General features: G+C 38.2%; 1 protein-coding gene across 4 annotated transcripts in view; it reads left to right on the top strand.

Moving 5' to 3' along the window:
• Positions 1 to 16,222, top strand: part of SSH2 (slingshot protein phosphatase 2) — a 264,955-nt gene that overhangs the window by 73,226 nt on the left and 175,507 nt on the right. The gene's annotated exons all lie outside the window — the stretch shown is intronic.

Below are 16,222 nucleotides of genomic sequence, written 5' to 3'. Positions count from 1 at the left end.
ATAGATATAGCACTGTTAGGATTAGAATTGGTTGGGTAAAATAGAAGTCATTGTTTTAAAATGATTTTCTTTATGCCATACAAAGTTTTGTTATTGTTTTCTTTGGGGGGGAAGGGGGAAAGCAGGAAAAATACAGGAATGTTTTAAAATATATTATCTCTCATATCATGGTGATATAGCATTGCTATGGAGAGGTGGAGAGGTACCATTATTTTATGCTATAGGATAGGATCCTTCTCTTTGAAGTATACATTTCATACTACTATGTTTTCACCCATTTTTTATCCCATCATTACATTTAGTTAAGAAGGTAGTAGAGAAAGTTCCTTTATTTCCCAAGTCATTTTTTAAAAAAAATTCACTGACTTAAAAAGTTAGTTCTATAAGAGTGCAATTGACACTCAAATATTTCATTGTGGGGAGGTCAGATGTTATCTTGACTACTTAGGTACTTTTTGCAGTATAAATGCAAATGTGGACAGTATTATATTCAAATGTGTAATGTTTTACCTTATAGAATATCTGCTAAAGTAAAAAATGTAGAATCGTGGAAATTAACTGCTCTTTTCTCTACTTACAAAGCTTCATTTACTAGTTACCAACTAATGTTGAGAGGTTCTTTTTTCCCATGGCTACATAAATAAAATTAATTAACAAAGCCTCAAGAACATAGGCATAAAAGTGTTGTGACTATTGAGAATGCCGATTCAAATAAGATTAAAGTCAGTAGATTTCAGAACTGGTTATATAGTCTTAAATATAGGTTATAATTTTTATGACCTTTTGTAGGGTGTGGTTAAGCGGATGCCCACTAGAGATTTCTTCTGCTTCTCTTGCCTCCAACTTCCTAGTTAACCTTTGGCCAGTTCACTTCCTGCTAACGTACCAGGAAGAAATATTATGTGGTCATGGTCTAGGTTTTGCATTATAGATCCTTCCTGGAGGAAAACCCAAAAGATTTATCATGCATCTTTGGAATGGCCCTGTGAAGCTTGATCTTGCTTAGATTCACTTTTTGATGGGAGACCCCTTCCTTCAGCTTTCTCCTCTGTAAAGTGAGGGGTTAGACCAGATTGTGTCTACATTTCCTTCCAGCTCTTTGACCCATCATATGAGCTGCCTGGCCTTGCCTCATCATTTCCACTTCAGAGTAGGTTCCAGGCATTTCTGTCAGAAACTTAGCTAACTACTCCTTTGGTTTCTCTCATCTCTCAAGGCAGAACCTAGTCTGAACCAAAAGAGTTTTAACGATTGAGTCCATAGATGTTGCTACCCTAGCAGAAGGAGAGAGATGAAACAAAAGCTGTCATTTTTATACTTTCATAATGTGGTTAGACTTACTTATGTACAGTGGATTTTCCTGTACTTTCTACTCATCTACTCTATGCCTTCCTCCCTTGAGTAAGAATGACACATTGAATATAATAGTTTGCATTGATATGGTGCTTCTCTCTTGTCTGTCTGTCTATCTGTCTCTCTCTCTCTCTCTCTCTCTCTCTCTCTCTCTCTCACACACACACACACACACACACACACACACACACACACACACACACACTACTTTATATACATTATTTCATCTGACCCTCACTAGGAGGGAGATATAACAAGCAATGTTATCTTCAGAGAGACTATACTTTGCCTAAACTGCCACAACTAGTAAACTGTGGAGTCAGAGTTCTAATGGTGGCCTTCTGACTTCTAGGTCAGTGTTTTTTCCACTGGGCAGCCTTGCTCAATACATATATCTGATATAGATGAGAGCCCTTTGAAAAATAAAGTGCTATACAAATGTAAGATATTGCTATGATTATCATTTACTTATTTCTTTTAAAGAGCTGTCATTTTATCCATGATGAACATCTTAACCTCAACAAATCTCGGGATATTTTGAGTTACTGTGGTCAAAGCAAAACCAAACCAAATAGTCGCCAACCTTTTGGCAGTTACTCTTCTACTGTAACTGTTTGATTGGTGCTTGGATAACAGAATAGAATCTGTCACTAGGCTCATCTAGCCTGGGCACACCTGCCAGCACTTGGGTTCCTCTGACATAGCCTTTAAGCGAAATGCTGGGGAGTATTTTACAGAAGAATTATCAAAGGTCATGGTATATTGCAATGATGTATTTTTGTCCCTGACATAAATAGAGGAGACTCTCTTGAAATCAATCATTTGCCACAGAATACAACTTTATCCCCTCCCACCTCCACTTAAGATTTCTAAGTGGAATCTTATTTAGAGTACAAGTTTTTCCTTATATGTAGAGAAACCAAACAGCAGAAATCAATGCAGTTCAACAGGCTTTTATTGAGGACTTAACTGTGTGCAAAATACTATGCTAAGTGCTAGGGGAAGTACTAGGGGAACATTAAATAAGTGGTCTCTGGATTGTTGGAATGTATAATTTAGTTGGAAGATAATTCATGTGCAAATAATTATAATACAAAAGAAGACATGATGTATGCTTAAGAGTGCATATAAAGTCTGTTTAAGCTTCATATGGAAAAAAATAAAATTTGGGTCAAGATGGGTTTCTTGGGAAAGCTTCATGAAAAAGGTATTATCTAGCTTGAATCTTAAAGGATGAATTGGATTTCAGTAGGAGAAACAAAATAGGATAGATTGTTATTTTTAAAAATACAAACCATTTTAATGACTCCCAGCTCCTCCAAGAAAGTTTCATTTGCTTAACACTACCATTTCCATTGTTTTGTGACTGTGAGTCAGGGAACTATAGTCTCCAAAGAATTGAAAATGAGTATTGCTTGGAGAGTAACAGAGAGATTCATGACAAATGTGAGCAGAGTGCAACAGAACAAATTAAGAGCCATGAAGAATTTGCCCAAGTTAAAAAGAAAATGAGCTGGTTTCACAATAGAGTACAGAATCTTCACTGGGCAGCCTTTGTTCTTCTTGTGTGTAAGAAGTTGAAAAAGGCTCCAGCACCTTGGAGAGATCCCCTTATGCCTGTAGCGAATTTCTGGGATCACTAAGTAGGTAGGCATGAATTTGGTTGTAATCTATATCATTGAGGGAAGAGCCATTTTTATGAGATTACAGATCTCATTGGGTATTTGGATTGAGAATTTCAAAATGTAGAGATGAGATGGTGGTTTTCTAGACATGGGGAATGGTATGCAAAGGAATAATGGTGGGACAATGTGGCATGTGGAGGAAGACAGAAAATAATAGTCTAGGTTGGCTGGAGCATAGTGTATAGAAGCAAAATTTCCAGGACCTTGTTGACTTATTAGCAGAGGCAAAAATCAAGCATAACATCTTGGTTTCAGTGATATTGTTGAACTAGAACCATCCCAGTGAGGTGACTATTTTCAAAAGCTTTGACAATAATCAGATCCCACAAAAAAATCCTGGCCATGATAAACTTTCGATTTCAGGAAACTATTGGAAGATAGAAAAGCTACCCCATGAAGCCTATTGGATATTTCTATTAAATATGTTATAATTGCATACTAGGGTAGCTAGGTGGAGCAGTGGATAGAGAGCTAGACCCAAAGTCGGGCAGACTCATCTTCCTGAATTGACTTGGGGGAGGTGTGACCCTGGGCAAGTCACTTAACCCTATTTGCCTCAGTTCTTCATCTGGAAAATGAGTTGAAGAAGAAATAGCAAACAATTCCGGTATCTTTACCAAGAAAACCCCAAATAGAATCATGAAGAGTCAGACATGACTGAAACCACTGAACAACAGAACAATATGATTATGTAGCCTGCTTGTAAGCCATCTTCTTTAAGCAGTGATCATGAAGGTGATCTCTAATTTAATGACCTCATTCACTTATTAGAGTGACTTATCTGGCTGTGCCTCATTCAGTGTTGATGAGGAAGCTGGTGATTCATTAATAGCTCAAGTACTTTACATTTTCTTAGGGCTTGCAAACATTGACTGATAAATTCACATAACATCCTTGCATTATCAGTGTTTTCTAGATGACAGAGCCAAGGAGGAAAGGTTATATGCTTTGCCCAGAGATTTACAATAATGTCACAACAGGGCTGAGGACACATCTCAGCTGACCACTAAACCCTGAGCAGGCAGCATTGCCATTAATGTATGAAGTTATATGTACCAGTCTTTTTGCAAGACTTCAGACTGCAATAGAGTAGAAAGAACTTCTGGCACTTTCTTATTTTGCTGCTTCTGCATCATTTTTGAGACTGGTGCATGGAAAATCAGGATGAAGACTACCGTATGTCATTCAACACACATGGAAGAAAGGTGAATAGTTTTAATCTGTTTTCCTTTTTTTCTGATCCCAGGAACAAATAGGGTGGAGATAATAGGGTTTTTTAAATTGCCTTAAAAGACAGTTATTGAATGTTTCCCAATTTTCTTTTAAAAATCTAGTCATGGGGGGCAGCTGGGTAGCTCAGTGGATTGAGAGCCAGACCTAGAGACGGGAGGTCCTAGGTTCAAATCTGACCTCAGACACTTCCCAGCTGTGTGACCCTGGACAAGTCACTTGACCCCCATTGCCTAGTCCTTACCACTTTTCTGCCTTGGAGCCAATACACAGTATTGACTCCAAGAAGGAAGGTAAGGGTTTAAAAAAAAAAATCTAGTCATGCCTTTTGTTTTTCCATTATATTTTCTTTCAAATATGCACTTCTTCCTCCTTCCAAAGGGAGATTGCTTGTAACCCAATTTACAAAAGAAAGATATGGGGAGAAAACTCAATGAAACCAACCAAGAAATAGTATATGCAATATCTCATTCTCCCTAGTTCCCACTTCATCAATGAATAGAGGGATGTTTGTTTTCTCGGCTCTTTTCTAGTCGAAGCTTGATCCTCAAAATTATATAGCATTCAAGCTTTACTTTTTTCTAATTCATTTTCATGAGTTGAGTAAGTTTGCTTGAATTTTTAACAGGTGTTCTCAAGACCTGTTCAGGGAGCATTTCTGCTTCTTTCTCTTTCCCGGTAAACACAGACACATACCACATAATCCCAGAGAGGAGCTGTGATCCTTCAATATCCTTCCTGATTTTCAAGGTTGCAAGGTTTAACAAGTACAAAATGTTAAGTGTTATTGAAAAAAGGGGCTGCATCTGCATACAGGATATTGGAAGGGGAACTTGAAAGAAGTGAAGGCTGTCTTGAGAACTCTTGTAGATTCAGCCAACTTTATAACTTTGAAGGAATAAGTAAGATCAAGCATATCTACAATTCCCAGTGGCTTATTATAACTGAACATGTCTGTTTCAAGCTGGTTGTAGTGATAATGTTAGCAGTTCAGATGTATGGATTTCAGTTAACTGTAGAAGGAAGCAGATCCTCACAGTTCATTTTAACAGCCTTTTGTTAGAATAAAATCTCTTCTGTTTGTCCCTCCCTCCTCAAACAAAAAAAGAAACCAGACCAGTAATTATGTTTTGTTTTATTTCCTTTTCTCAGCTCTGATAGATAAATATCTCTTCCTTTTGGGCAATCAAAAAAAGGTTTTGTGTTTGAGTAAGAAATTATTTTATGACTTAAAAAACACAACTATACCATTTCTTAAAAGCAACTAACTCTAAGGGAGGTTAGGAAAAAAATACAAAAATTTGGTTTATATTATTTTTCTCTTCTGGCTTGTGAGCTTAATTTCTCCCCCATGATAGGACAGGGCCTCATGATGTGAGGATATCTTCTTTGGGTGTCCGTTTCTGGGAGTGTGCCCTTTGAGAAGTCTTTTCTGAAAATGTAGTGATTTAGTTTTTTTTTTTTAAAGACATCATAGAAACCCTTGAATGAATGCCTAGGTGGGGGAACTGATATCTGTATGAGAAACAAAAGCTGTTTTACTTTGAAAACTCTTCTGAAACATCATCTTTTTTCTTGTACTGCTTGGAACCTTGGAATGAATTCAGTATTATGGAATGATTAAAAACAATAAATATTTGTTATATCTGGAAGTAAAAGTAAATATGGGAAAGAAAAATCTACTGTTTCTAATACTGATTTTATAAATCCCAAGATTGTGAACTCAAACAAGACTTATGAGTAAAATGATAACACAGAAGAACATTTGAAGATTTATAGAGATCCAGCATGAACATCAGGTTTCAATGGATTGTACTTTCTCAGTCCTTTGCTGCTGTCCCCACTGAATGTTTTCTACTCATGTTCTCCTGCTCATCCTGCAAAAAATCAAATCTGATTGACAAGTTAATTAAACAGAAATAGAAGAAAGAAAGAAGTAAGGATAAGAGAAAAATCTGTTGCTAAGGAGATGTAAGTTTCTGATGGCCAGCCTGCCAATGGAAAACAGCTGGCCCTGAGCAGTTCAGGCATATGAGAACCACTGTGGCAGAGGTACAAAAGATCTGTGAATGGGGGAGGAGAGAAGAAGAGGGTGTTTTGAGCGGGTAAATATGTTGTCAGGTGGTATAAATAGTGATGAAGCTAATAGCACCCAGACAAAAAAAAAAGTTCTTTTTCCTTTGATAGCAGTCAAATTCAAGTAATGATTCTGGTCAGAAAAAGGCTTACAAACAAGATGTGATTTGTTTTTCCTTTTGTCCTACATAAGAAGGGTAATTAGGCACTTGGATCTCTTCATCCCATGATGATGGCAGATGTCAAATGGGCTGAGGGAATTTCCAGCCAGAAGGAAACTGGTAGAGCATCTGGCCTCACTACCTCATTTTGCAGTTAAAAAAAAACTGAGGTACATAGAAGAGATGTAAGGTCAGGTGATCGCTAGTATTGAGCCCAAGTCTTCCAGTTCTACCCCCATTGTTCTTTCTTACACTCTCATTTTTAATCTTTTACAAATTTATCTTTCTTGAGTGACTGTATTTGTACATCATTGTCCTTAGTTGTTGGTGTCTGTGGTAACAAAAAACTTTTTAGAAAATTAGCTTTATCCAGCTATGCCTCTGGTGCTTTTTGAACCCACATAACACAAAAGCATCATGGCTATATTTGCAACATCTTATGAAACTCTTTAAATGATCAAATGCTATAAGAGGTTGAGCGAATCTTTTAAAATAGTTTGCTATATTTGGGCTATAAGAGATGACAATGCATTTGATTTACTCAGTTGCATTCTGTCATTCTCTTCAGCTGGCTAGCTCCATGAGGTAGGCAAGATGTAAGCGAGAGGAATGAGATCAATAACCAAGAAAGGTCAAAACAATTCTATGAGAGAGAGCCTTTTCTTTCCTAGATCAGTGATGCTGAGAAACTATAGTGGTTCTATAGAAGAAAAAGCTCAGTAAGCAATCTGAAAATTCCTGCTGTCAAAATTAAAATTAATGTACAATAATTTAAAATATTATATTTTCTAAGATTTATTAATAATTACTAGCAATAACAAAAAGGTAACAAAATAAAACCACATGCCCATGGCTAATCTCCCTGTTCAAACAGCTTGCTCCACCACCAAAGTCTCGACCCAGGAAGCAAAGAAAGCTAGCCACAGAAGATCACCTTATTTATTCTCCTGTCTATGTCAGCACATAACAACAAGAAGTCAGTGGCTCCAGGGAATTGTAGTTTTTAGGGTAACAGATTTCCAATTATACTCCTCCCCCCACCCCCTGAGATCGGGTGGAAGACTGGTCTCTCCAATGGATCTTGTAAGCATACCAACTTTTAAATTACAATAATTTGGGGATAAAAGGGAAAAAAGAACAAAACCAATGATTTCTAGGTACATTGACAAAAAGCCAGTTAAGGGGCAGACCCCTTTGGCATAAGAGTATACATACAAAACAAGTGCATTCAACTCCGCACAGTTCAAATCACCACATCCCAAAGTTCACTCTGAATCTTCTGGTGCAGTATGTGGTCTGTGCAAGCATCTTCATGGCACCTTCTCCAAACAGTTCACTTTCTGAATTCAGAGAGGTAGCATGTTTCTTATCCTAAAATTACTCTCAAAAAGAATTAACTTTGCATTTTAGAATAATCATACATTCCCCCTAAGGAGGATAGTGAAAAACACAAGGATTACTCAGGGATCTGAGTTATAAGGTATATGAATCAGTTGGCAAAGAGATCAAAAACATCCAAAAAAATCCAAATAAAAGAGAAAAAATAACTTTTGGATGAAATGTAGAATATCAAAGTCTTCTGTGTAAAAATTCTAAGTAAAGAAAAATAAACCTATAACAGGTCCTTGAATCAGGGCCCAGTTAAAGTGATTTATGTAATTATGCACTTACCCAAACAGTAGCCAGGACTACAGAAAGCTTGCCACACTATGAAAGACAGAGAGGGGACTAGATTATGGGAGCCAGGAGGGCAGCCAGACTGAGGTGCTTGTTATAATGTAGGGCGAGGAAGACCTGCCTCTGACATATGTCTAACAGCTGCAACCTTGAATCCCAAACATGTTCAAGTCCTCTTGTCTTGGCAAAGAAGTTCATCAATCCTACTTGGATTGGTTTGGACCTTTTTCACCTTGTGCTTAATTGCACTGTATAATGACTCTTTTGTTCCTTTCTCCTGAAATCAGACACAATCATTAAGCAAAGTCCCATAATTTTTAAACAATCAATGGCATCATTTTTATAGTCTAAAGCTTTTTGGGTATGCATTGACATTTGGGGAAATCTATTTTAAATTTATATTACTGCAAAATAAAAAAAAATTAAAGAAAATCTTCTCAATACTGGTGACATGTGCTTTATATACAAAAAAGGAGAGAAAAAATAAAAACTCATACTAGATTACACATGCAAGGAAAATAATTAAAAATTTATTTTAAATAAATTTAATATAAATTTAAATAAATTTAAATAAAAAATGTATAGCTTACAATCAGTGACACACTATGTCAGCCAAGGAGAGGTAGAATACAAAGGTTCCTCACCCAAAAATGAGATCTCTTTTATTTTTTAACTTGAATCACTGTGTGAGTGCAAATAATTTTCACAAAGTAATAGTTTTTTATAAAAAAAAAAGTACAACAGGTAATGCACATTCAAGAAGTATCGAAATCCCCAGAGTTATAATAGTCCAGTTAATTACAATAGCAAACAAACCTACTATCATACTTCACATGAGTTGCTGTATGACATTTTTTAAAAACCTATGAACTGATGGATATTTGTCACAAGTTTTGCAGGTGTAGCAAATCTTTCAACCTTGGCTGAAGTATTTTTAAAAAAAAAAAATCTATTACTGCCATTATTTCAAAATTTGCCAGAACAGTGTAGAAAAGACACAAACCTCTGTACTGTTGATGTTGGGTCTAAAAATGTCGCCAAGAATATAGATCATTCTGGTGGAAGGGTAGAGTGAGCTTAAGAGTTACAAATGGGAGATGCTCCCTCTTGGGAACCATCCAGGAGTATCACACCCTAGGAACAACTTTCCAGCTCCTCTGGTATGAGACTGTGATATGTCTCATAATTACATTTTTACAAATGTGGAGATGGGAATTATCATTGCACTTCAGCTTCTAAATGAACCCTTTACCTCTTGTTACAAATAACTCAGAGGAAGGCAAACGGTTAGTCAGAGCTATTGAAAAAAATATCTAAAAATCATGTCTGAAAATCCCTTAAAATCTATTTGTGATATTTAGCTCATTAAATTCTTCAAAGGTTGTTATCCAGGTTGACAGAGTCCATTGAACATCAATGTGACAATTAATAAAGGCAAAATGGAAGAAAAGGCTGTTTAGGCAACATGTGACCTCAATGGATCTCATGACAAACCCCAATTCTATAAAGGGTTTTGGTTTTGCCAAAGGGCTTGTACAAATTATTTAGGGACTTTTACAGTGGTGTTTTGTTCAGTATAGTTATAGGGGAAAGGTAACAGAATATATCTAAAAGCTAAAACACAGTAGATTAAAATGATTTAGTGTAACAGAATAGTATTGATCAGATTAATATATGAACTTAAACAACAAAGTTAAATCAGCAAAATACAATAAGATACAGAGACTTTCATAAAACAATGGAGTCTGAAAAGGTTTAAACCTTTCACCTCCAGACTCTTTAAAGTTCCTTTCCTATCCATTTGGGTTCATTTTGTCACACTTCTGGGATCTCCCATAGTGAGGAAGAATTCCTTGCTGAACATGGTATGGAGGAATCCCAAATTGAATGTATCTTAGAAACTTGGCAGGCCCAAATGGCAAGGGGTTTTAGGGAGATTAATTTCTCCCCTGAATCTCAGGCTAGATAATTGCAAGGACCAATGCACCCAGGAATGATAGGAAGAAAAAGCATCCTAAAACTGGGAGCTTGTTGAAATAGGCAATGTATTGTTCTTTCATAGAGTGAGCCATGCTTGCAATTTTACTTCCTGTTTGAAAGAGTAAGTAATCTTCCTTCCCATTCCCCCTCATGGGGTAAAATGTTAGGGAGCAGCTTGCTTCCCCTGCCAAGTGGACAGGGAGTTAGAAGGCTAATTATTGCCTAAGAGAAACACACCCAGGCTTTTACCAGTGACTCCAAGGACTCTCAGCTTGTGTGTTCTAAAGATGTGGTGGCAGCAACTAGCAACAACAACAGGAATAGCAACTGCAGCAGGAGCCAGAGCAGGAGCAAGCAGGAGCAGGAGAATCAGGAAGAGGCTGGATTGGTAGCAACACCAGAGGTAGCATCAAGGAACTCTGGCTCAAGCAGATGGGTGGGAGAAGCAGCTTATCTCTTTTCCTCCAAGAGTTCCCAGCTAAGTCACTCAAAATAAAGCGGCCAGGAAAAAAATGGGAAAAAAAAACCAGCAGGAGCAGGTCAACAGCTCCAAAGAGAGTTCGGAGTTCTCTCAGAGTTCACTGGGGGTGGGTAGGTGGGAGGGGGAGACAGCTGTGGCAGGAGAAAATTGGCTTTGCAAGGCTATCTTAAAAAATTGAGACTTCTTTCTCCAACTTCAGTGGTTGCCATCATTGTACAAGTTAAATTTAGCCATCATTGTAAAAATTAAAATACAATAATTTAAAATATTATATTTTGTAAAATTTATTAATGATCACTAGAAGTTACACAATAAAAAGGTAACAAAATAAAACCAAGTGCCCATGACTAATCTACCTGTTCAAACATCCTGCTCCACCACCAAAGTCTCGACCCAGGAAGAAAAGAGAGCTAGCCATGGAAGACCACCTTATTTATTCTTCTGACTACATCAGCACATGACGACAGGAAGTCAGTGGCTCCTGGGAATCATAGTTTTTAGGGTAACAGATTTCCAATTATAAACTGCCAACTATCTGGAACATGAATATAAGAAATTATTGATAGAAGCAGCTCATTGATGACCACAGGTGTCTTACAAAGGGCAAAGAAATTATTTCGTTGTGGGCAGGTACCTTTTTATGGAACCTCCTTTGACCTGCAGAATATATGGCTAGTTATGTGTTGAGAGAAGAGTTGATAGTGGAATTCCCAGGCACTGTCAGCATCCCTCCCTTACAGAGCCAGGGCAAGCCAAGGGTTTCATTCAACATGTCAGTGAGTTGCTGATTTATTTATCAGGAAAGTTAATAAAACTCTTCCAGTTTTAGATGAATGAAGAAGGAATGGAGATTCTGGCTTCCTTCCTTCTTGACCTATTTGGTACATGTCTACCAAGAAGAGTCCTATGAAAGGAGTCCAGTTAATCCTACATACAATGGGCATGGATTTCTGATAGATTTGTCATTTAGCCACAAGTACCAGTCCATAGTTAATTTGTGAGAGCAAAATATAACTCAGTGATATTCTATCCTCACAGACTCCTGAAGGGCAAAGATTATGTCATCCTAATTTGTATTTGCCATAGCACTGTATTGCTGCCCCACTTCCTCTCAGAGAGCCATTTGAATGAATATATATAAAGGGGATTTTACTGACATATCAGCAGTAGGAGCTGTGTTTCTATCATTAGTGATGGATTTGTTTTGATCCATCTACCTGTTTTTCCCTGATCTTAATTCTAAACAGTGGCAAACATTTCCTGAGAGCTAGCCAAAGGTAAAGAGTCAATCTAATTAGATCATCGTAGATCTAGAGCTGGGAAGGGTGCATTAGAGGTCATGTCCAATTCCCTCAATTACAGATAAGGAAACTGAATTCCAGAAAGGATAAGCCACTTGCATGAAGCCATGCAGATAATAAATGGGATTCCAACTCAGTTACTTTGACTCCAAGGTCAGCATTCTTTCTACTGTAATATCCTACTTTGTCTCAAGTCACCAAACAAAACTGTCCACCTCCCAACAAACTAAAAAACATAAACCCAACTGAATAAAAATCAGAATGTTGGAGCTAGAAGAGACTGTGGTTGTCATTTACTCTTGTCCATCCTTTTACAGAGAAAGCTCAGGGAGCACTTGACCATCATCACCACTACTGAGTGATACAACCTAGGCTTAAACTCAGGTCTTCTAATTTCAATTCTTAAGTTCTTTGCATTAAACCAAATCTACACATCATGATCCCCAGCAGATTAATTTTCTCAGTAAGCCTAGATAGCTCTGTCACTGTGCCACCCAAAATGAGGATTAATTTCATTGTCCTTCCTTAAAACCCACATCCAGGGCTTCTAGGATAGAGAGCCAGGCCTAGAGTCTGGAGGCCCTGTGTTCAAATCTGGCCTCAGACACTTCCTAACTATGTGACTTGGACAAGTTGCTTAATTGCCTATCCCTTGCCATTCTTTTGTCTTAGATCCAATACTTAGTATCAATTCTAAGACAGAAGGAAAAGAGAGAAAGAAAGAAAGGTGGAAAGACAGAAGGAAGGAAGAAGAAAGGAAGAAGGAAGGAAGGAAGGAAGATAGATCAAGGCTGGGGCAAAAAGCTGTAAGTGGTAAAGACTGATGGTTTCTTAGGCAGTCCTCTTTTTCTGTTCCTTATAAAGAGAAATGTTCACGTTTGTTCAGAGGCCTTATGTCTCTCTCTGCTCCAATCCATACTCCTTACAACTGCTAAAGTGTTTTTCCTAAAGCTCAGCTTTGGTCATTTGGTCACTTCATTCTTACTGCCTTCAGTAAACTGCAGTGGCCTCCTCTTTACTCTAGAATCAAATATACAGTCCTGTTAAGTTGCTTACAGCTCTTCACAATTGATCCCTACCTCCCTTTCCAGTGCTTTTAGACTTTGCTTCTTAGACTCACACTCTGCATTTTAGCCATAGTGGCCTTGCTATTCTGCACACAGACAACATTTCATCCCCAATCTACATGTCTTAGCACTGGCTGGACCTGGGGTCTGTAATCCAGTCCTAATGTTGACATTGCTTCTTGGATTTACTATCTGCCAGATTCAGCTCAAGTATTATATTTCTTGACTGGAAGCTGCTAGGATATTCTCCCCCTCAAACTATTTGGTATTAATTTTGCATATATCATCCATGTTCTCATATGTACAAGTCCCCCAGAAGAATATTCTAGAGAACAAGTTTGGGGTTTTTTTAATCCATGAATGCTTGTTTGGTCAGGTTTTCCTCCTTGAGTATCTGAAGTCTCTTTAGGCTAAGAATATTGATGTTCTTAATTCTGGACAGTAAAGGAAAGTCTCAAATTCACAATGAAGTCCACCTGTAAGGCATCAAGGAGTTTTAACATGCCTCCGTGGAAGTAGTCCCCACACCAATGGAATTACAGATCCTTGTAGTAATTTTATCATGTGCTTTCTAATCAAAGCATAAGAAATGATGCCAGGTTTGGGAGTCAGGGACCTGCCAGCCTTGAGCTCAGTTTGAAAATCTTGCTTTTTTTTTTTTTTAATAGGCTCTTATAGTTAAAGGTAGAAGGAGCATGAGCCTAACTAATCCATCCCCTTCATTTTCAGATAAATTAACCAAGGCCTAAAGAGATTAAATAACTTGTCCATGGTCACCAGGACAGTAAGTAGCGGAACTGAGATTCTACCTTAGGGCCAAAGACTCCCACCTACCACACGACTGTTTTCATTTTTCTGGTCCTTAACAGCAGCTGTTTCTGAAGCCAATAATGTAATTAGACTGTACAAACAGGACAGCTGCCCCACACCCAAACAGAAAAAAACTTGAACTGCCCCCAGGTCCATATACAGTGTTTTGCTGAAGTCTCTGTTCCTTGTTTATTTCTTTAAGTAATTTATTTTACAAGCATTTATTATTTCTCCTTTTCACCATCCTCCACCCCTCAACTGCACCAAACAACAAAAGACAAAGTGCTTATAGCAGATCTGCATAATCTGGCACAACAAATTCCCATACTGGGCTTGTCCAGAAATGTAGGGCTTATTCTGCAGGTTAGAGCCATCACTTCTCTGGTAGGGGGTGGATTCTGTGCTTCATCTTTAGTCTTGTAGACTCACGGTTTATTCAGTGCATTGATGGATGGACATTCTAAAGTTGTTTTTCTCTATAATGTTGTTGTCATTGTACAAATTGACCTCCTAGGCCTGCTCACTTCATTCTGTATTTGTCTACAGAGGCTTCCTACCGAAAGGCCTCTGAATCTCCATCTCATCATTTGGAGCACAACAATTTTTCAATCCATTAATATAACACACTTTGTTTAGCCATTTTCTCGGGGTTAGGACGGACAGTGCCTTTGTTCACTCTCCCTTGTTCAGAATCATTACAGTCATGCAGCTCTGCCATCACCATCTCTATCTCTCTTTCTTATGGCATCTCCTGGTATCATGCTATGCATGTATGTTGGGTCTGCATTGGAGGGTTGGCCATTTCTTTTATCTTGGAAAGTGAGGAAGTCATTTTCCTATAATCCAGTTTGGGCAGGGGCTGGCAGGAAGAGGAGAACCACAGCTGTTCTAACTCACACTATGTATAGAAATTCCTAGCTGCTCCTCATTGTAGGGCATCTATTGGTGATCCAAGTCACTTATCACTTGCAAACCTGTCTAACATTCATTCCAGGAGTAGGAGAGAAGCATACCAAACCACATGAGGTTGGCAAACCCATTGCAGAGGCAGCGATAGGGAAGAGGAAGTCTAGTGCTGTTCCTGCCTTTCTTTCACCCTGGCTATCTATAGTCATGCTCCAGAAGGCTTGCTTTGCACAAATAGCAGCGAAGGGGCTCTCTCCCCTTGCAAACAACTTAACATAATATAGTTGCTTGGTTACTTCCTTGACTCTTTGTGTACTACAAATGCTACAGAACTGTATAATGCCAGGTTGATCCAGGTTAATTGTTGACAGCCTTTGAAATGTCAATAATGTCTCCCCCCAAAATTGCTTTTCCAAAATAGAATTTTACAACTTAAAGAAGGGTTTGAACACTACTGATTTCTTGAATCAGTGAGCTGTGTAATTCTAGCTTTGGATAAGGTGGTCTTAAGAGTATAGCATTTTCCAGGGAACAGCTTACAGTGTTCAGAAAATGTTTTCTCTTTTCCATGATAGTTTTTAACAGTACAAGATGCACCATGCCAGCTCCTCATTGCCTGGCTGTGACTCCAGTGAATTAGTCACTGCTGGGAAGTAGCTGCACTTCCACCTTTGACCTATTTTGAAAGGACCAGATTGGAGCACAGTATTTATGCCAGAGGCCTGCAGAGTTTGGGATAGAAGAAAGGCATCTCTACCCATGGATTCAGATTCTGCCCAGCCAGACTTTGTCATGCATGTAAATCTAGTACGGAGCTCAGGAAAAGGAGGTGGTGGGGTTTCCAGGGGAGCTTGCAGTAAATGGAAAAGAAAAATGGGCATTTCTGATTTGGGCCAGTGAGAGTTCATTGAAGTGAAGTTTGTTCATTTGCCCTCATTAGCTCTTTCCTGTGGAGAAATGGTTTACACAGATGGGCTGATTCTCAATCTAAAATAATGATGATGTTGGGACTGAAGCTCTCTGTCTTCTGTGCTGCTCCCATTTCCTGCCTTGATGGATTTGGCCATGTAGCTAACTAGCTGCCTTCTTTCTCACCCAGGGCATTCGTGAAAAGTAGAAGAGAGCAGCTCTGTTTGTCTATAGTGGCAGGGAGAAGGAGGAAGGAGACATATATGCTTAGTTTGGGCAGAAATAAGGCATCATCCAGCTGCTGCAGGATGACAAACTGAATTTTCTTGCTCATATTTGCTACCCAGATTCAGATTTTTTTTTAAGGGAATGGAGATCCCAGGAAAGTTTACACTGCATGTGTGTCTATTTTGATCTATTGCACTTGACTATCTTTTTTTACTTGCAATGTGACTTGCACTACCACAGGCTAAATCAACATATATACACTTTGACATATATAATATGCACACACATGCACATACACACAAAATGTATACAGAAAAACATACAACTTACACAAGGATATTGTTCTGTAAGGCTCTTG

The sequence above is a fragment of the Monodelphis domestica genome, chromosome 2, assembly GCF_027887165.1.
Source record: "Monodelphis domestica isolate mMonDom1 chromosome 2, mMonDom1.pri, whole genome shotgun sequence".
Classification (NCBI taxonomy): Eukaryota; Metazoa; Chordata; class Mammalia; order Didelphimorphia; family Didelphidae; genus Monodelphis; species Monodelphis domestica.
Note: the sequence above shows the minus strand (reverse complement) of the source record. Positions and strands in the feature narration are given on the sequence as shown.